We start from the raw sequence: 13,573 nt of genomic DNA, 5'->3' as shown, positions 1-13,573 counted from the left end.
TAAGTCTACTTCTTCCACAACCCTACAGTGCACTGTTTTAATGCGTTTCATTCCCGAAGTAGGAAGAGGTGCTATGAAGAGGCATCTTGTCTCACAATGGCAGCATGCAAGCATCTCCACTCAATGGTTCTCTCTCATATCCACCTTGCTTTGCATCTCTACTCATTTCATTGTATGTGTCTTCTTGCGATTCGAGATGCCTCCTTTGTTGACTCAAAATTAAAGCTAGCACTGACAACTCAAACTAAAAATAGTTGACTGGTATATTTCCTTGTGGTCAATGCTTGAGTTGGACATATTTCCCTGGAGTCGGAATCCATAAAACAAAGTCTCAACTGTTCCTGAATCCTGGAAAACAAACAGCCCATGCCCTTGCTGAGCCACTTTAATACACTGCAACCACAGTAATTAGCTGCTCTGGGTGGTCACATTTTCGAGCTCAAAAGTGCTCTTGTTTGTTGTTTTAACTCAAGCACATGAAAGTGTAGCAAAGGTCAAAGACACAACAGCAGTGAATGACTGGGAGCCACCATTGTCTGAATGGCTTCAAACGGGGGTGACTAAAATGTGAGGGATGCATAAAGGTGCATGCTGTATGATGACATGATTGGAAACATTTGCTTTGTCTTGCACTATTTCTTTCTAGCTTCAGGGGCACCATAAAGCAAGAATCATACCCTTTTTCAACTGTATTGCCAGGTTGGTTCATTGTGTGATTTCCGCATATTTGAAGCCATCTGTTTTCTTAAGCCTCGGTTTTTACAAGCCTGCCCGTCACTTGTCTGCCATGATTCCACCCGTAGCCCTGCCCACCCCATCCCACCCCATCCCATCCCATCGATGGCGGTTAACAGGGGTGGACTGGCCTATAGGGAACTCTGCAGATTTTGCAGTAGAACTCTGTACCCTGAGCATCTTTTGTGTGGTATTTCCAAATGTTACCATAGGAAAAGGGTTGGGTTTGCTGAAAACGTTTAATATGGGGCCACTTTGAAAAAAATGTCCAGAGCCTCTTTTGGTGGCCAGTCCACTGCCGGTGGTTACTCTGTGCAGTGCATGGCGTTTGCTCATCGGCTCGTAATATAATATAAGGTCTGCAAACAAAAAAGATTCTATGCTAGTTGCTAGTCAACGAATTTGTAATAATAAAACCTGGTTTCTTATGGATGGTCTTGACATTGTTTTGTTTCTATTGCATTAACACGTCGTAGCTGTATCTATACACAGGCGGTTCCTGGAGCTGTCCAGCAACATTGGCAATAGGTCATGGGCAGGTGCTATGCATGGGGTCGCGAATGTGCTATTTGTGGGGGTGCTTGGGCCGTTTGAAATGAGTTATCAACCCACTGATGCTGTGATAGGGGAGTGAGCATTAGGGAAGCGGTAGTGTGCTTTGCACCTTGATAATTGGTTGCAAGTTGCAGGCTCTGCCATTCTGCTCTTGGATCAGTAACTTCTCATCGAAGGTCTCAAGGAGCGTGTACAGGTCGGGTGTGTAGGATTTACAATCTGAGACAGGGTGGAAATGAACACCAAACCCTGGAAGGTTTGAACGAGTGGGAGTGGCAGAAAGTAAGGTTCATTCGCAGCCAGCAATAGCTCGGGTAGCTTTCCGCACCATCATATTTGCACCTGTCGGTACCTTCAATAGTTTTCCACGCATCACTTTCTGGTTGTTTCAAAGCCATTTAAAAAAGCCTGGGTTTGCCCAGACTTGGTTTCAGCTCTCCGTGCCATGAGCCCAAAACTTATATACCTCTCTGGAATTATCGAGTGGAGCAGATCCATGGTCTGGTACTTGTGTTCTCATACTTCTTAATCTTCTTCTTACTCTTATTATTATTATTATTATTATTATACAGAAGGCTAGTAGTTTGGACTGGATTGCCTCTTTTGATTTGGGACCAAGATTGATTTGCATGTGGTTTTTCCTCCTCTGCAATGGCAGTCACGAGCTAAAAACAATGGAGTGGAAGGCTGTCAAGAGCAATTGCCATTTGCTCTTGGCAGCCAATTTCTAGGATAGTGTTGAAGATTTCCAGCCATTAATTGCTAGTTGTTTTAATACATGCATTCTAAACCAATGCTCATCTACCAGTACAATTATACGGGCTGGGCTTGTCAACCAGCCCAATCAATTAAAGGGCAGGCAAGATTTCCAGATACTCATAATAATTTATTTGTATTGTTTTATCCTTTATTTTGGATAGCTGAAATTTGATTGGAAATCGCCGTTATATGGGTTGACAATCCCAGCCCTGGAATGACCTACCGTGAGATATGGTTGGAAAATAATCACTGTAAAGTGAGCCATATAACATTGAGTAATGTGAACCCTGGTGTGATTGGTCATCTGCCTCAACAAGGGTCCAGACATGATGATCCTTTGTGACCCTCCATGCTCTATAATCATAGGGAATGAAATACATGTGTAAAGTTTTTCTCTAGTTCGAATTTTTTGAGGATTTGATCTCCAAATTGAACTCTTCTGCTGGTAAACCTTCCCCTTGTAGAAACGTCATCCATTAGCTATCCACACCGTGCTGTCACACGGTTTTAAAGCTACTTTGAGTTTATTGGAGAAGATGAACCCAACATCACTCTTCATTTTGACTTTCTCCAGTATCCTCTTCCACCTCTAATACTGACCCGGATGGTTTTCAAATCTTTTCCTTTGAGTTTGGCTGCTCTTAAAACTCAGAGGTTTCTAAACGGAGACCTGGGGATAGAATCTTTGTTAATCCGTATTGTCTTGCTTCCAAGGCGAGCACGTTGCCACTGAGCTATTCTCCCGAGACCATAATGGCCACTTTCCTGGTTGGCCCTTCCATGAGTTTTCTTCAATCCTGCCTCATTTTTACACATCTAGGGGAGGAATTTGGGCAGAACAAGACAGAGCCGGGATTCAGCAAAAATGTTTGTGCTGGATCACCATTCCATGTTGGTCCATGCCTCAAACCCATAAACGGGTATTGTCCAAAGGACTATTATAGTTTAAGAAATGTTTCTGTTCGAGTGAGTATTTTGACAAATTAATTGAGCAAAGAGACCAATTTGCATTGCTCGAGCAGAAGAATTTCATGTTAGAATCATTATCCCAGATATGTTTAACAAATATGTGGTCATTCCTATGTTTAGAGCTGGAAAGATATACTCAGGGAACTCTCCCCCGGTCCCCATTGTGCGCTGGTGGGGGCGCTATGTGGGCAGGGCTTGTGGGGAAGAGCCGCAAGTTAGGTCCAGCAGCACACACCTGTGCAAGCAAGCCAATCCTTTCGATTTGCATGAAAGAAAAGAACATTTTGAGAACTTAAAAACAACCATATAATTGTATTTTTTAAATATATGGTGATTCAGCAGGAAATCCTTCTAAGCAAGTAATGCAAGTTGCGCTCTCTGCTCTTTTCCTTTGGCACTAAATTCACCCTAGCAGAAGAAGGTCTGTAAATTGCTAGATGTATGTACCTATTTGAACAGCTTGCCCTCTGGATACGAGACTTGGGTTGTCTTTGCTTGGAGCTGATACATTACATATTCACTATCCCAAGCATATTCCAAAGATCTGCTTGTGCCTTATAGAGATCCCAGAGCTTGGGAGCAGATTTTAGGGGCTGCTGGACTAGCCTACCTAGTGGGATTTAGTGCGTGGGGTGGAACCTCACTCCGGCAGGATAAACTTTGCTGCAGCGCAGCTCTGTTTTGTTCTGGCCCATTTCCAACCCTGCCTATCTTACCACAATACTCTTTGCTGTTATGCAAATCAGTATGACTCAGTGGCTTCTGCAGGTAACCCCAGCTGAACTTGATATGGTTCCTTGAGGAGATGGGCACTGTTCGACTTGGGCTGGCTCTGCACCTGCTTGCCCACCTAACGCTGTGCCCCAACCCTCTGTTCTTCTCCACACCTCACACGAACGGTGGGTTTGGAGGGGCGAGGGGAGGGGTTTCTAGAGTGAATGGTGTCTATTTTCATCACTGTCCACATTTCGAAATTATTGGGTGAGCTATAGATGTTACTATCATCTTCTAAAGGCATCAGAACAGCCCGGCTCTGCTACTGAGCCATGTCTCATGGGTCATTGTGCCTTTGTACCTGGATCCCATTCACCAGGGTCCATTGCTGTTTAGTGGAGTTCAGATCCAGCTCACCACCCTGGGTTCCATGCCTATCACCACCCAACAAGCCCACTAGTCTTAAGTTACCCGTGGGTCATTGTAAATGCCTTGCCTATGGTGATACTCCTTGCAACAGAGGTACAGAACTTGTCTGGTGTAACCGTAATATAGCTGGAAAGTGACCCCATGTCACGGGTCAAACATTTAGCCTGCCTGCCTTTTACCCAAGAACACTTTGCATTCTGGGACTTCTAGCTTTACATTTTCCGTAACATGCATTGAGTAACAAGTGCCAGCATGCAAAGTACTGTTAGGTGAAAAACCAGGACTGGCGCAGGTGTCTCAGATGACATGGGGCACTCTGTTTTAGCCATGATGATAGCTTTAATTTTCTTTCTTTTTTTTTTTTTAATGAAATTCTATTTTCACCTCCTTTATTGCATTTACGGTTTACAATCAAACCGTTTACAATGAACAGATACATTTAGAATATATTAATAAAACAGAATACAACAACATAATTCGTAAAAAATCTATTACATTAAACTCAAACAATAAATTACATTTAATACATAATCTCATCAGATTAAAGACTTTGTTAAACGTTCTAAAACCACAATACTTTCATAGGAATTTAAAATCCGGAATCAGAAAAAAGATTTCTAAGTCAAAATGTCCTTAACAGATGGAAATGTCAAAAGACATAAAAATGAACAATCAATTATCAGGTGACGTAATGTTCTATATCTGTTTTATCATAATGGCCTAGCCTTCCAGCCCTCATGATCCCAAACCTAGCGCCAACAACTTCCTTAGTTGACAGCCAATTTAGCCGAAATCTCAAGGAATTACTTCTGAACTTAGGTGAAGGATGTTTCAAAAGGTAGGAATGGAGCACATTAAAAGGTTTGATTTCCAGGTTAAAATGATAAAACAATTGATAACTCAATGGTTGAGATCTATTCGCAATTCGGTCTATTTAATTAATTATCTGTTTAACTTTTAAGGTATGAGTTAACTATTCTTCCTCAGTGGACTCCATACCAGACAATTAACGTATGCATCTTGACGCTCATGCTTCAGGAACCTTACAAATATTAGATCACTTTTGCTCAGTCAATTCCTCAAACAGAGTCTGTGCGAGGATTTAGAACTTTGGCAAATAATTGCAACAGTTTCAAATCTCTATGGGCTTTTGAAGAGACCAAGTCCAGGTCATGCCGAATTAACTTATGGAAACACATTGTGGTAGCTCTTCTCCACAATAGGGCTTCAATTTTGTCCCAGTCAACATCGCACAATTTATTTGGTTGTGTTTCAGTTCATATTGAACTATTCACAACAAAATAATTTAAATACAACATATTCATCAACACGTAAAACATTTCAATTATAAAAATCATTTTCACATTACATATTTCTTCTTACTAAATACTAAAATCGTCTTTAATAGCAATGCGATATGTTTAGATCACATTTCATGATAAGACTATTTCGAGGGGATTGGGTCCTCCGACGTATTCCATATCTATGACAGTAATCACCACAGCTGTGCTGCTTTGGAAAATCTTCCTGCGTCGATGATGTTCATACGCTGTCCTCTAGGGCCTACGTCGAGCCGACGTCACCGGATGTTATAAATAGGACGCACAACGCCCGTAGCCTCAGTTCCGTTTTTTCCATGAACGTGTTCGCTTTGGAGATCTCGGCGCACCTCGGTTCTACTGAATCCTGTTCTTTCGGTTCTTCAAACCTGTTTGTTTGTGTATACGATGATGTCTTCTTCCACTCCTCAATCGCGTTTTAAGAAGTGTCGAGTTTGCGGGTCCAAGATGTCGTTGACGGACACGCACAATGCTTGCCTCTGGTGCCTCGGGGAGGACCATGATACGGATGACTGTGTTGACTGCCAGTCGCTTACATCGAAGGCCTTGTGGGAGCATAAGAAGAAGCTGTTGGTGGGTAAGGTGGCCAAGCCCCGGAAGTCGAGATCCACTGCACTTTCGACGGACGATTCGAGGGGCGACTCTCCACATTGTCGTCGTGAGTCCGGGGGGTCTCCGTCCAGGAGTCGGTCTTGCCATTTCTCTGCCTCTTCGAGGCACTTACGGAAGTGCCATCACAGGTCGCCTTCCCCGTCCTCATCCGAGGACTGCCCCCGTCGGCGGGTTGCTTGTCCCAACAAGCATTCCACTCCTGCGGAATGAGATTCGTTCTGGCAGGAGATGATGGCGATTTTTCAGTCACAGGGCTCTGGTCCGTCTGAGCTGTCGAAAGACGCCGGCCGTGAGCGTGCTAGAGACGCCACTCGTATGCCTCCGGGCTCGAGCAGTCGTCGCGACCACCGGGCACCTTCGAGGTCCCGGTCGGACAAGGCTGGTCGCTCTAGGCATGCCCATTCCAGGTCCCAGTCCTCAACGCCCTCGAGACCGTCGGAGCCTGTGAAGTCTTCGAGGAAGACATCGATGCCTATGGCGCTGAGGTCGTCGAGGGACTCTTTCGAGGCTCTGCCTCCGAGGAAGCTGTCGACGCCATCGGCGGCCAAGCTGTCGAAGGACACGCTCGGAGCTCCGTCCTCGAGGCCTGTGTTGACGCCGTTGAAGTTGTCGGCACCACACTCGACGTTGACGCTGATTCCGTCGACGCCCACGACGCCTTTCGAGGCTGCTTTGTCGGAGGTACCCCGTGGCACAGTGGAACCCCCCAGAAAGGCTCTGGCCAAGGCAGAAAATGTCTTTGTCTCTTTTTCTGTGCCCTCCTTCCAACCTCTGGATTATATTACTGAGGGGGATGAGGGGTCTGAGGAAGGTATGGTGCCAGAGGAGGGGCCTGATGAGATTTTGTCTGGTCATAGCCAGATTGAAGACCTGCATCAGTCACTGCACGACGCCAGTGGTCTGGACACCTCTCCAGAGGTGGAGTTCTGTAGGCCTGAGCCTGGCACCCATGCCGAGTCCTCGTACTGGTGCCTTATGTCGAGGGTAACGGAATATTTGGGGTGGTCTGCGCCACCAGTGGTTTTTCTTCAGGATGACCTGACGGATATCCTCGACCAAGGTCCACCAACTGACCCGGTACTGTCATTCCATATGGTCTTGCAAAGAAGGGTGGCACCATCTTGGACTGCCCTGGAGAGTCTCCTGGCAGTGAGCAAGTCTTTGCTGCGAAAATACCCTCCAGCCAGTAGCAACCCCTGCTACTTGACCATGCACCCCACTCCGGAGTGTTTGGTGATGCAAGCGGCTACGGCCCCAGCAAAGCAGGCGTCGTACCTTACCATCTCTCCTGATAGGGACGACAAGCGTTTTGATGGTTGGGCGTAGAAAGTATTTTCTTCAGGGGGTATGGCGTTACAGGCAGCCAACTCCGTGTGTGCCTTGTCACATTTCACGCACACTCTGTGGAACTGTATTTCGTTAGCGGTTGATCATATTCACAAAGGGGAGGAACGGGATGGTTTTCTTGCCATGGTGCAGGATGGCAAGGATGCCATGTGCGAGTCCGTTCTGTCGGGTCTGTTCAGATTGTGACAGTCGGTCCATGGCGGCGAGCACCGTAATACGCAGGTTTGCGTGGTTGCGGAAGTCGGGGTTTGCTCCTGATGTGCAAGCCCGGCTCCTCAACATGCCCTTTGATGGTGAACATCTTTTTGGCAGCAAGGCTGATGAGAGCCTTGAGCGGTTGCAGACCTCCATAGCTGCAGCAAAGTCGTTGAGCGCTGCAGTTCGCCAACCTCTGCCTTTTCGTCCTAGGGGACAGCAATGGAGGGGCGGTTCCTTTCGATATTACTTATCCTTTATTAGATCGAGAGGAACTGCAAGTCAAAGGGGCCACCGTAGGAGTGCCAGAGGTGGAAAACAGGGTACTCGAGGTGCCAAGGCCGCTCGGGCAGTTGCCTCTTTACCCTCAGGCAATGCCGCAGCCGCTTCAGCTCAGTCATGAGGCCATGTCCCATGGTTCGCCGGTTGGGGGAAGGCTGGCGCAGCATCTGGTAGAATGGCGTGCCATTACTTCAGATGCGTGGGTTCTGGAGATCGTAGCCCACGGCTACTGTCTTCCTTTCCGGAAGAGGCCTCACGACAATCCACCAGGGAATCTCTCTTTGAAGTGTCCGGATCCACTCCTTGCGGAGGAAATTCAGTCCTTGCTGGAGAAAGGCGCCATAGAACTGGTGCCTGTAGCGGAGAGGAACAAGGGATGGTATTCCCCTTATTTTTGATTTCGAAGAAAGACTGGGGATTGAGACCCATCATGGACTTGTGCAGTTTGAACAAGCTCCTCAGGAAGGACAAGTTCAAGATGGTTACTCTCTCTCTCAAATTTTCCAGGCCCTTCAGCTTCAGGACTGGTTGGTGTCTCTCGACCTCAAGGATGCTTACTTTCATGGGCCGATCCATCCCAAGCAAAAGAAGTACCTGAGGTTCGCGGTTGGCGACTCACACTTTCAGTTTTGGGTCCTGCCGTTCGGATTGACCTCCGCCTAAGGGTTTTCACCAAGCTCATGGTGGTGGAGGCAGCGTATCTCAGGAAAGGGGGGATTCACGTCTACCCCTACCTGGACGATTGGTTGATCAGGGCACGCTCTCCGGAGCAAGTCCTGGATCTTCTGTCCGTCACCTGCCACTCCCTTCACAAGCTGGGCTTCTCCCTCAATTTAAAGAAGTCCCATTTGATGCCAACTCAGTGGCTACACTACATCGGAGCAGTGCTCGACGCATCCCTGGGGCAGTGTTTTCCTCCCCAGGTGAGGGTTCTTCACATTCAGCAGATGGTACACAAGTTTCAACGTGCCCAGAGTCTCCCGGCGTTCGAGTTCTTGAGGTTGCTCGGCCTCATGGCATCCTGCATTCTTCTGGTGCCAGAAGCCCGGTTTCGGATGAGATCGCTGCAATGGGCTCTCAAGATGCAGTGGTCACATTCCTCCGGCAGGATGTCGGACCCCGTTCAGGTGCCGCCCTCGGTCGCTCAGGACCTTCTGTAGGGGGCCGACGAAGGCACTCTGATGAGGGGGGCTCTGTTTTGGTTACCCTGGCCAGAGGTGACGATCATGACGGACGCATCCCTCACGGGTTGGGGAGCTCATGCCAACGAGTTGACAGCAATCGTTGGTCTCCGTCGGAGTCCAGAATCCATATCAATCTGTTGGAGCTGAGGGCCGTCAGGCTTGCCCTGAAGGCCTTTCTGCCGACTGTGCGAGGAAAGAATGTCCTGATTCTGACAGACAACATGGTGGCCATGCACTACCTCAACAAAAAGGGGGGGCAGGGTTGCTTTATATGTGCAGGGAGGTGATGCAGCTCTGGTTCTGGGCCATCCAGCAGGGAATTTCGATCTCGGCAGTTCATCTGGCCGGAGACGAAAACAAGACGGCAGACGCTCTGAGCAGGCGGAGCGCGATCTCTCACGAGTTGGAGTTGGCTCAGGAGAATCTCCTAGAGATCTTCTCCCTTTGGGGGACCCCTCAAGTGGATCTCTTCGCCTTCAGTGTCAACCTGAAGCGCGAAAGTTTCTGCTCACGGGAATGTCCTCCAAGAGGAGCCTTAGGAGACACGTTTGTGGTGGAGTGGTCCTTCCCACTGCTGTATGCGTTTTCTCCAGTCCCCGTCATCCCGCAAGTTTTGCGGAGGTTACAGAGGTTTCATTCCCGGATGATCCGCATTGCTCCGGCATGGGCCCGGAGGACGTGGTACCCGGACCTTCTCGACTTGTCCATCTGCCCTCCACGTCGTCTTCCCTACCGAGATGATCTGCTCTCACGGGAGGGGGTGTCAGGTTCTCCATCCAGAGGTCAGATCCCTCAACCTTCACGCTTGGCTTCTGAAAGGTTGAGGTATAAGGATTGGGACCTCCCTGAAGACGTGATGGAGGTGTTGCTTTCGGCCAGACGGCTGGCAACAAAGTCCTTGTACCGTTGCCGTTGGAGAAAGTTCTGCGACTGGTGCAGGGTTAAGAATGTGGATCCTTTTTCATGTGACATTCCTGTGGTTCTGTCTTTTTTGCTTTATTTAGCCCACAAGGGCCTGCAAGTGGGTACCATTAAAGGTTACCTGGCGGTGCTGTCCATATTTAGGCGCTCGTCTCAGGAGTGTTCTTATTTCAAAATTCCTTTAATTTCTCCGTTTTTGAAAGGGCTCACTAATGTGTTCCCACCTTTCCAGGTGCCTGGTTGGGATTTGAGCCTTGCTCTAAAGTTCCTAATGGGTGCTCCATCTGAGCCTTTACATTCTTGTCCTTTGAGACTGTTAACCCTTAAAACTATTTTTAGTTGCGGTCACTTCCGCTCGCAGAGTGAGTGAGTTACAGGCACTTTCAGTTAAGCCACCCTTCACTATGTTTCATAAGGACAGAGTAGTCCTTAGAGTTCGTCCTTCCTTTCTTTCGAAAGTGGTGTCGGAGTTTCATTTAAGCCAGAAGGTCATTCTGCCGGCATTTTATCCTCCTCCGCATCCTGGTAAGGAAGAGGAGAGGCTCCATAGGTTGGATCCTAGGAGTGCTTTAAGTTTCTACATGTCCCGGGTCAGAGTGGATGATCAACTCTTTATAGGTTATGCTGGAAGGCGTTTGGGACAAGCTGTTACTAAGCAGACTTTGTCTAGATGGATTATCTTGGCAATTTCTGAATGTTACCGCTTGGCGGGTAAGGACCCTCAGGTAGGCTAACGGGCCCATTCTACCAAGGGTATGGCTGCCTCTACTGCCCTGCAGATGGGTGTTCCTATTCGTAACATCTGTGAAGCAGCCACTTGGGCTTCGGTCCATACCTTTGTATGAAACTACTCCCTAGATTCTGTCCATGGGCAGGATCTGGCCTTTGGCAAGGCAGTCCTTTACTCTGCAATTTGATTGGGCATTCTAAATTTCTATATTCTAAATTCTTTTTCCCTCCTCCATACGTTGGTACTGCTTTGGGAGTCTTTCATAGATATGGAATACGTCGGAGGACCCAATCCCCTCGAAGAACAAGTTACTCTCTTACCTGGTAACGTTCTTTCAATGGGATGGTCCGAAGTTAGGACATGTCTCAATGATTCGATAGAGTTCAGCTCATTGCATAAGCGGCATCTGCGCTCCTATTTAGGTATATGCAGCCAGGCTCCTATAACATCTAAAACAGGTAATGTGTCTAGTTGCATTAGCATAAAGATGTGTCGAGCGGTTGGGCAGGGGTATTGGTATATACATTTTTGTGGTTTTCTGTAGGGGAATTACAGTTGGAGAATGTGCTCAAGGAGGAGAAATTCCCTATATTATCATGGTTCTGTGCCTAGTCCCAGTCAAGGCCCTTCTTTTTAAAGTAGATCAATAAGGCTCCCAAAGCATCCGACCAATCAGGGGTCCAATTTATTTTGTAAAAGACATTTTCATTACTGTTTTTGAACTCTTTTAGAGCTCTACAGGGCTCCTTGGAGATTTCTTCTTTTAGCAACATGAGAATTGACAGCATTTTCAGAGCATACTATTTTGATATATAAATTGCCTTTATTTACAGCAATAATAGTGGACAGTGAAGCTAAGCCAAGTTCGATTCTTATGGCTTGAATAGACGTCGCTTTGGAAAGGCCAAAAATACGCTAACCAAATGTGGCCTTACAAAGCTTTGGCCCATTTTTCCGGATCAGAGTATGAAGATTAAAGGGCATACACAATACTTGCTATTAATTTCTGGTGATACAGTGTTATGTTGCCAACGAAACTATATCCTGTGGCAATGCTCACAAAGTTTCTTATTGACATCATCGTAGCGATAGCACTTGAGTGACATTTCTCAAATATTACAGATACCTTAAGAAGAGATTCAATCTTGTTACCAATATAGCCATAGCTTTGGACTTTGTGCATCACCCCTTGTGGGGCCACAACTCTCAATGTATCTTTCTGGACTTTTGCAATAAGCATACATTTGGATTTCTCCGTGTTAATTGTCAGGTTGGTATAGCTTGCATGTTCATTGATACTCCTGCTGAGACACATGTAAGTGGTATCAAAGATATCCAGATCATCTGCAAAGGTTGGATATTAGATCCTCTAATCACCCAGTTTTGGAGGAAAGCCATGGGCTTTACACAGATGTTCACCAATGTCAGCCATAAATTGGTTAAACAAATCAGGGGCCAGAATGCACATCTGCTTTACTCCCCTACCTACTTTTATAGGACATTATGGATGACCCCTGCTATTTAGTTTGACCTGGGCTATATTATTGTCATGTAGCAACTGACAGGCATAGAGTAGTTTTGATGGTGTATCTAACATAGTCAATTTGTCCCACAACATTCCTCTGTCAATAGTATCGAAGGCAGATGCAAAATCGACAAATAAGATGTACAACGCCACTGCCTGCTTATACTTTGCCTGACGAATTAGGGAGTTCACAATAAATATGTTATGGTTGCAGGATAGACCTTTTTTGGAACCCCGATTGAAATTGGCTAAGGATCTGTTTTTCTTCAATCCGTTTTACGATGCTATGTAGAATACAGGTGGAAAATATTTAGCTGGGTCGATCTAACAGCATGAGTATTGTATAGTTTGCTGGCTCATCTCTTTTGCCTTGCTTGAAATTCGTATAAAATGGGTGGACCTCCAGAATTCCGGAATTAGGCCAGACTCCTAAATCCGGTTGAAGAGAGTCAAAAGTGTATCTGACCAACGTTCCGGTTGACCACTATTACCATATTTGAAACTCTGTCGGGTCCTGGACCTCTGGATTTTTTTTTTCAATAATGTCCAATAAGTTGTCCCCATTAAAACTCAGACCACACAGTGAGCCTGGATATTTATAGGATAGAATAGGGACAGAGAATTTATGGTCCAAATATGATTCCCAGGCTGAGGAGGCAGTAGGATTCACTATAAGTTTAAGACTGTTCTTTGCATTAAAAATAAACCACATCTTTTTTGCAGTCTCCCTTTCTAATGGTATCATGGAGGGTTCTCCAAGTGGCATTTGCACTAGATAACTTCTACCACTTGAGTCAATTGCAGAATATATTTTTTATTTGCCTCACCTGTGTATGCATATACTGGCTGTTTATGGTATTCCGGCTTACTTTCCTGATATCCTGTCTCATATGATGTCTGGTCCGAATAATAATTTTATCATAGCGATGGGGATGTTTATTTCACAATTTATAACCATGACCTCGATGTCTTCACAAAAAACAGGAGGTGATTGAGCCGATCCAATGAACAATTTAATTGGGAGATGTGAGGTTGACATATATCCTATCAAGCCGATCCAGGTACTGTGTAATGTCTTCTACGTTTTTATCGGTCCAGCCAATTCTGTTAAGGCCATTGGATATATTGATTTCACCCACCCTGCCCAGATCAATCTTAACTCCAGTGTCCAATGCTGTCTTTATATTTAAGATTGCATGGTCACTGTAATTGTTATAAGTTGCAGCCATCTCCTCAAACCTATTACAAAGATCTTTTCTCCCATACAAATAATCCA

At 46.2% G+C, this 13,573-nt stretch overlaps 1 protein-coding gene across 2 annotated transcripts in view; it reads left to right on the top strand.

The window, feature by feature from the left end:
• MCF2 (MCF.2 cell line derived transforming sequence) overlaps positions 1-13,573 on the top strand; it is a 1,935,885-nt gene that overhangs the window by 159,726 nt on the left and 1,762,586 nt on the right. The window lies entirely within an intron of this gene.

The sequence above is a fragment of the Ambystoma mexicanum genome, chromosome 5p (assembly GCF_040938575.1).
Source record: "Ambystoma mexicanum isolate Mex_15411 chromosome 5p, UKY_AmexF1_1, whole genome shotgun sequence".
In the NCBI taxonomy this organism is placed as follows: domain Eukaryota; kingdom Metazoa; phylum Chordata; class Amphibia; order Caudata; family Ambystomatidae; genus Ambystoma; species Ambystoma mexicanum.
Note: the sequence above shows the minus strand (reverse complement) of the source record. Positions and strands in the feature narration are given on the sequence as shown.